Source organism: Rosa rugosa, chromosome 6 (genome assembly GCF_958449725.1).
Source record: "Rosa rugosa chromosome 6, drRosRugo1.1, whole genome shotgun sequence".
Classification (NCBI taxonomy): domain Eukaryota; kingdom Viridiplantae; phylum Streptophyta; class Magnoliopsida; order Rosales; family Rosaceae; genus Rosa; species Rosa rugosa.
Window position 1 is genome coordinate 45,191,233 of NC_084825.1, and position 7,256 is coordinate 45,198,488.

The window sequence follows — 7,256 nt, forward strand, 5'->3', positions numbered from 1 at the left end:
TACTGTTATTGATGTATAGCAGATCGAGTCTGATATATATGGGCACGCACACGCACAGATTCCAATCTAGCTAGCTGCTACAAATGCTTCTTCTAATTCTAATTCTTGATCAGCCCTCACGTTCTCCCACATGTGCTCAATCATACATGTACTAGATTCTTTGCTCACTTAGTTCAAGAATCAAGACCAGTACTTCTACAAAATCATAAACTGCATGCAGGAAAGAACTGAAAAATACTATCATAGAAACCCTAACTATGTGTGGTTAATTTGGCTTGGATCGTATTTGATCTGTGTTTGTACCCACATTTGCATGTTCACTCGGACATAGCTAATGTGCATGGTTATTGAATGATTTCTAATTACAATGAGCCGATCAACAAGTAATTTGGGCCGGTAGCCAGAAATGTTGGCCAATGAGTAATTGGATACTTCGTTTGGTCCAAGACGAGTCAGACAAAACTAGGCTTTTAGTTATCGGCCGGCCCGTAATCATTAATTCAGAAAAGAGATTTATTGTCTAAAAGACAATCGGCCAATTGTTCAAATCACTCTAGTCAGTTTCCAACTCGAACTCAACTTTGAAAGAAAGCAGCCGATTAACATAGAAGGCCGATAAGTGATCAAGTTAGTTTTTCAATCAAATTGAAGTTCGTTAGCCGATGAGGAGAGTTCAATTCAAGATAGTCTACCTCAAAATTAATCACAGCCATTGATGACGATCATCAAAGCCGATCAAGACGGAGTCCAGCATCAAGTCAGCCAAAGATAAGCATTGGAGCCAAATCAAGATAGAGTCACTGAGCCAAGAGGAGGCCGAATTACACTCAACTTCAAAGAGCCAAGAGATCAGTTCAAGCCACAGAGTAGCCAATATAAATAGAAGCATCGACAGAAGACATCACACACACAACTCCAGAAACTCAAGCCATCAAGCTTTTCTTATTTTCGTCTTACCTTTTGCTTAGGTAGAATTTCCGTCTGTTTCCTTAGTGTATTTGCTCTGCTAGTTACAATCTCAGTTACTTTACCTTTCTTGTAGCCTAGTATCGATTTTGAATTATTTTCGTTGTTCTCTTTCAAACAATAGTTAATAATTTTCAGTTTGCTTCGTTTATTTGTTTAGCCATTCTACATTTTAGTTTACTAGTCTTGTCTTTAATCTGCTTTCTATTTCCTTATTGTCTTTATGCTTTACTTGTTTGATCATACTATTTACTGTTCGTAGTCGCATAGTAGCTATCAATCTTGAAGATTTCATTCGTTACGAGTTTACTTTTACAGTTACATGTTATTACTTAGATCCAATTGACTTAAGGCCTGTGACCAGACAATTCGTATTCACTCACACTCTCACAACCACACCTAATTCACCCGACCTTCAGCCATCATGTCCTTGATCCAAAGGCAGCGAACTATCGGCCGAGAATAAGTTCATTCCTCGGCCAACAATTGCTTGATAAGTCAGAGCACGCGCACTTCATCTACTACATCTACAACTGCACACTTGGCCTTCTGGCCGTGTGCTGGCACGCCCCGCAATCTACTCACCAAGAAGGACATTTGTTCCTTGATCTCTCGGCTTTCTTGGCCGAGGTGATTTTTAGAGGCAACAATCTGATGTAATTATGTAAATTCTTATTGATTGATCGATGGTTTAAGTGTAAGATGGAAATTCAGTGATTGATAGATTGATACCCGATCCCCTTTTATTTCCTTCATTACATCATCCATCATACAATCATGAACGGAATCTTGCGTAACCAAACACTAATAAAATTAAGTTTCAATCAAAGCTTGAATTCCTTTCTAATTCTTTATAATTACAATGTAATTGGACTATTGGGGAGGGAGGGGGAGAGAGAGATGAATGTTTGACTAGCTAGTCTACCAGTGAGGAAACTTGATTAGCCTACAAGCATGATATAATTACTAACTGGTACTAAACGGCCAGTCTCATTAACTAGTATATTTCAAATTAATCAACTTTTTGATAGTGCTAACAACATTTCCCGTTTGTATATCAACACCTTCAACTAATAAAGGAACTTCGGCTTTTTCGGTCGTCCTTGTTCGAAGGCTCAAATTAAGCATGCACCACACTGATTACGCATCACTAATTACTGTAGTTGATGAGTACTTTAGATTCTGTAATCATCTTATTTCAGTACTAACCCGTCTCACCGACATGATTTTCTCCCATTCTGTGGACGTGTTATAACGTAAGAGGATCGTGCATATATAATCCCAACTGTAAGGTCCTACACTTTGCTTTACATATTTATAATTCAAAATTGTGACATGTTTAACTTTAATCATGTCTTAAAGTTGATGAGTCATAATTTCTCTTCTAACCTATAATATGCTTGATCTTACGTACAATTCAAGGGATCGAGCTCTAGCAGTCAAAAGCTAAACTTGAATGCATCAATAGTGTTACTCTGATCCTTTTCTTTCTATTTTTTTCCTCTTTTGGATCCTTTACTTACGAGTTAAGATCACAAAAATCGTATCACCAAAACAGAAAAGGATCATTAAAGTACTAAACCCCAAGGAAAAAGTAGTAATATGCAGGGTTCTAATTTTAGGAGGTTAATTCACAGGGCACTAGTTCGACTCGTCACGGTCCGTGGCCATGCATGCTTAGTAGTAAAGCAGCTGGTACAGGTTGAAGCAAAGTGATGGAAGTCCATTTGCTGTGGTCCAAAACATGTCATCGATCTTCTACATGACTTGTAAAGCAATATATATATAAATATTGGGGTACGGTAGGAAAGCCATTGTTGTTGCAGAAATAACGAAAAGCCAAGCAAGGTGACAGAGCAAATAGGAATGCCAAAGCATGCATGGTATATATACAGATAATCCATAAGCTTTACATGTCAAGCCCTTCGCAGCAAATCTGGACCACGTACTGCAGCCTTGGGACATGCATCATGTGAAAAATTGCAGCATCCTGATCATGGTGCTTTCTTAATATATAAGAGTGATAAGCGCTTAAGAACAAAACAACTATAAATTATCCCTAAAATAATCAATCTTAAATTTGTAAGACATTAAGAACAATTAGCAATGAACTTTAATCTTTTGCACACTGTTATGGAAGGCTCTCAGCAGGGAAGCCCAATTTCCAACCAAGGTCAAGCTTGTCATAATATACACCCGGGAGAATTTGCTCCATATATAACGCACCCTCGCTCCCTTCTACAGTTCTACTTGTTTTGCAGAAGTCCTCTAGATTATAGATTGTTCTTTCACATCTGTTGTCCTCTCGAGTCTCGACTACTCCACACCAGCCGCTACCTTCGGGTTGTACGTGGTTACTCTTGTGGACATGGTGAAAAGCGCGTAATCTTCTAATTTGGGAGGACACTTCTCCATGTATACCAGGGGCGGATCTAGGTATAGGGGTGGGAGGACTCAAGCCCTCCCCAGACTTTTAGGTTGGAAAAAAAAAAAACAAACTATAATATGATATATATATACACACACACGAAAATGTTCTGAAGAGGACGTCCGCACTGTTGCTAAAGTACGGACGTCGCCGCTGCAGCTCGGCTCGGGGTTCGACGGAGCGGCGGGGCTTGGCGGACGGACTGCAGGGGTTGGACGGAGCGGTCTGCAGTCGGTGGAGTCGCCGGCGAAGGGGGTTGTAGCTCGCTGCAGAAAACCTGCAGTTGCAGGTCAGGCTGCTGCCCAGAACCTGCAACCCTGACCTCCTCCGACCTCGAACGCTGCCCAGAACCGTCCGGGATGCCTCCGGCCTCCCTCCTGCAAGCCGCGCGCTGCCTGGAACGCCTCAGCTGCGTCGACGTCCGCACTTTAGCGAAGTGAGGAAGTCCTCTTCAGAACCAGACTCTATATATATATATTTTGTTTGTATGTATGTTTGTTTGATGAAGGCCACCCGAACTCCCGAATTATCAAAATTAAACTCCTCCCGAATTATCAAAATTAAACTCCTCTCTGGCTCTCTCATTCTCTTCGTCCATCACCATTCACAAACTCTCATTCTTTGTCTTCTTCTTCTTCTTCCCAAAAAAGCCTAAATTCCAGACTAAATTCAATAATTGAATACTTGAACTCTTAGGTTCTTATCGATCTCCTCGCTCCTGCACTCCCACACATGTGCATAATTGTACTAATTTTTTTTTTCAGCTTCGCTCAAAGAGTCACATGAATACATAGCTCACTCCATTTTTGGATCCTAGATCCGCCACTATACCTGCTAATGTTGCCATCGATCCATGCTTTTGTCTGGCTAGACACATTTCTTAGGGATAATGCTAGTTCTCCAATACCCCAATGAAAGATAGAATACTGGACTTTCTTAATATGTATTGTCTTCTTTTAACGAAAAAGATTTGGGAATGGGATACGAACAATGGCAATTGAATTTTGAAGCTTAATTTAGTGTGACGAGGTCTGCAAAACCTCCACAAGAACAGCTCCTCCTTTTTTCTTTTTTTTTTTGTGATCAAGTAAAGGTTAGAAATTCATAATTGAGAGCTATACCAATCGATAGTCCACATTAACAACAGTTTTTTAGTTTTCCAAAGTGTGGCAGTCATTTCACCTTCGGTTTGAGGGTGAGACCTTTCACTCTTTATTTAATTTATAGAAGAAAAAAAAACATAATCCATATCAAAAACAGTTCCGAAGCTCATTTCTGCTTATTATAGCTGATGAACAATTATCAGACGTTCATCTATGTGAATATTAGTGGGGGACTCAAACATGTACGGCTCCAAATCGGTCCCGTAGTAGCCATAGACGGAGCTTCAGAATGGGTTGGGCTATTGATGTGGGCTTTTTAACCAAGTGGAATTTTTTTTTTTCTGCATGTCGATAGGAACATCACCATCATCTTGGTTTTGTTTTCTTTATTTTTTGTCTATTTGGGCCAAGTCTTTGTTTGTATTCTATATGAGGCTGGTCTAGTATGGGCCTCGTGGGCATGTTGCCCATATGTCAATGCAATTTCTTTCTCGTTCAAAAAAAACAAGAAGAAAAAAAAAAGAAAAAAAGAGTGATGCATCATATTGGTTTCGTCAAATGCTAAAAATACATGGGATTCATAGCTATTTACACCCAATCAAGTTTATTATTTTAGGGGAAAAGTTCAGCCACTTCATTGAAATTTAGCAAGCAGTACAAAAACGACACACTCCTAAGGGGTCGACAGAAAGAAACGTTTCTCAGAGCACCCTAAAATCCTATTCTAAAAAATAATAAGAACCCAGCATAGCCCCAGTACAACCACCTTTTAGAAAGTCCATGCACTTTTATTCTAAAAGTGGAATAAATTGATCTAATGACTAGTCTTTTTACGACCTAAAAAATTTAAGCAATAATAGGAGCAAAATGCTTTTCATTTTTTGTACCAAAAATAATAGGAGCAAAATGTGACAACCCACCCTCCACTCCTCTAATTAAGGCAGCCCACACCCTAAAAGACCTAGGATCGAGCCCACCCAATCCCGACCTTGCTTAAGGCCCACAAACCAGAGTGAAGCCCAGATGACCCAAGCAAAGATTGCTAAGGACACCCCATAGGCTCCACCCCTCCTTTCCAGACCATCGCCGCCAACCCGCGCTGCCGTGGAGGAGAACCAGCCCGTCACATTAGGCATCACCAACCAGTTCTCCACTGAGCCAAAGTACACCCAATCAATTCTGATAAGAATGCCAAATCATCATTCCAATAATAATGTATATATGGTCAACAAGACTTGAAGAACAATTTTCAATTAACTCTTAAGTTCCAAGTAACCGTTAATATGATTCCTGCAATATATTGCTGTCAAAATTTGCTTCTCCCATGCACAAAAGAGTTGACAGAACTAATATATGCCCAATTTTCTTTTGAACTATACTGAGAACACGACCAATGAAATAGTACTTTCATACACAACTTCCTTTTAATTTTGGGGTTTTGTCCATTTACACCATTTTTAGAGATTTTTTTCCCACTTACCCCATTAAGATTTTTTAATTCTCTCTTACCCAAAACACTCTAAGGAGGTCTTCCCTAATACCCCATTAAGATTTTTTTTTTGTTTTTTAATTTTTTTTAATACCATTTTACCCTTACCCCTTTGTTACTTAGAGAGAGAGAAAAAAAATGGAAGAGAGATAAACCATGGGAGACTTCGCCGGAGCCCGGTCACCGGCCGCCGGAGTCCGGTCACCTGCCGCCGGAGTCCGGTCAACTTTCGCCGGAGTCCGGTCAACTTTCACCGGATTCCGGTCACCGGTCGCCGGATTCCGGTTACCGGCCGCCGGATTCCGGTCATCGGCTACCGGCCACCGGAATTTGCTGAAAATCTCACCGGAAAGTTTTTTTGCCCCCAATAGACGTCTATTGCCCCCCAATAGACGACTATCAGCCATGTATTGCCCCCCAATAGACGACTATCAGCCATGTATTGCCCCCCAATAGACGTCTATTGCCTCCCAATAGGACTTTCAGTTGCCAAAATGAGAACTAATCTCCCTAAATTTAGACAACTAAAACTTTGATTACAGAAAAAAAAACAAGGAGATTACATCAATTCAAAACGTCTATTGCCCCCCAATAGTCGTCTATTGCCCCCCAATAGAATTTTAGATAGCCAGAATAGGAACTAATCTTCGTAAAATTAGATAAATAAAACTTTGATTAAGCAAAAAAACGAGTAGATTACATCAATTCAAATGTCTATTGCTCCCCAATAGACGTATATTGCCCCCCAATAGACGTCTATTGGGGAGCAATATACTTCTATTTTTCCTGTTTTCTTTCCTTTTGGGCCTTCTGTTGCAAAACAGAAGTAGCACCATTTTGATTTGCCCCCCAAATAGGAGGACCAACAAAATTAGAAGTATGAAAACAAACGTAGAAAACAAATGAACCAAAACTGAATACAATGATAGAACAGTAGAACTAAGACTCACTTTGGTATAGGGATGGGCGTCCGGACCCGAAAGACCGAGGACCCGACCCGAACCGAGGAAAAAAGACCGATTCGGTTCGGTTTTAGAATAGAAATTTTCGGTTCGGTCTAAAGCCCGACCCGAATTCATGTAATCGGTTCGGTCTCGGGTTTCATATTTTTAGGGCCCGAAAGCCCGAACCGACCCGAATACTGTAGCAGTTGCCACATGTCAGTCCATGATTGGGTGTTATAATAATAAGTTAAATATTAAAAAAAATAATAAACAACCCTAAACTCCTAAAGGCCTCGGTCTCCTCCAGTCCACTAACTCAACCTCAG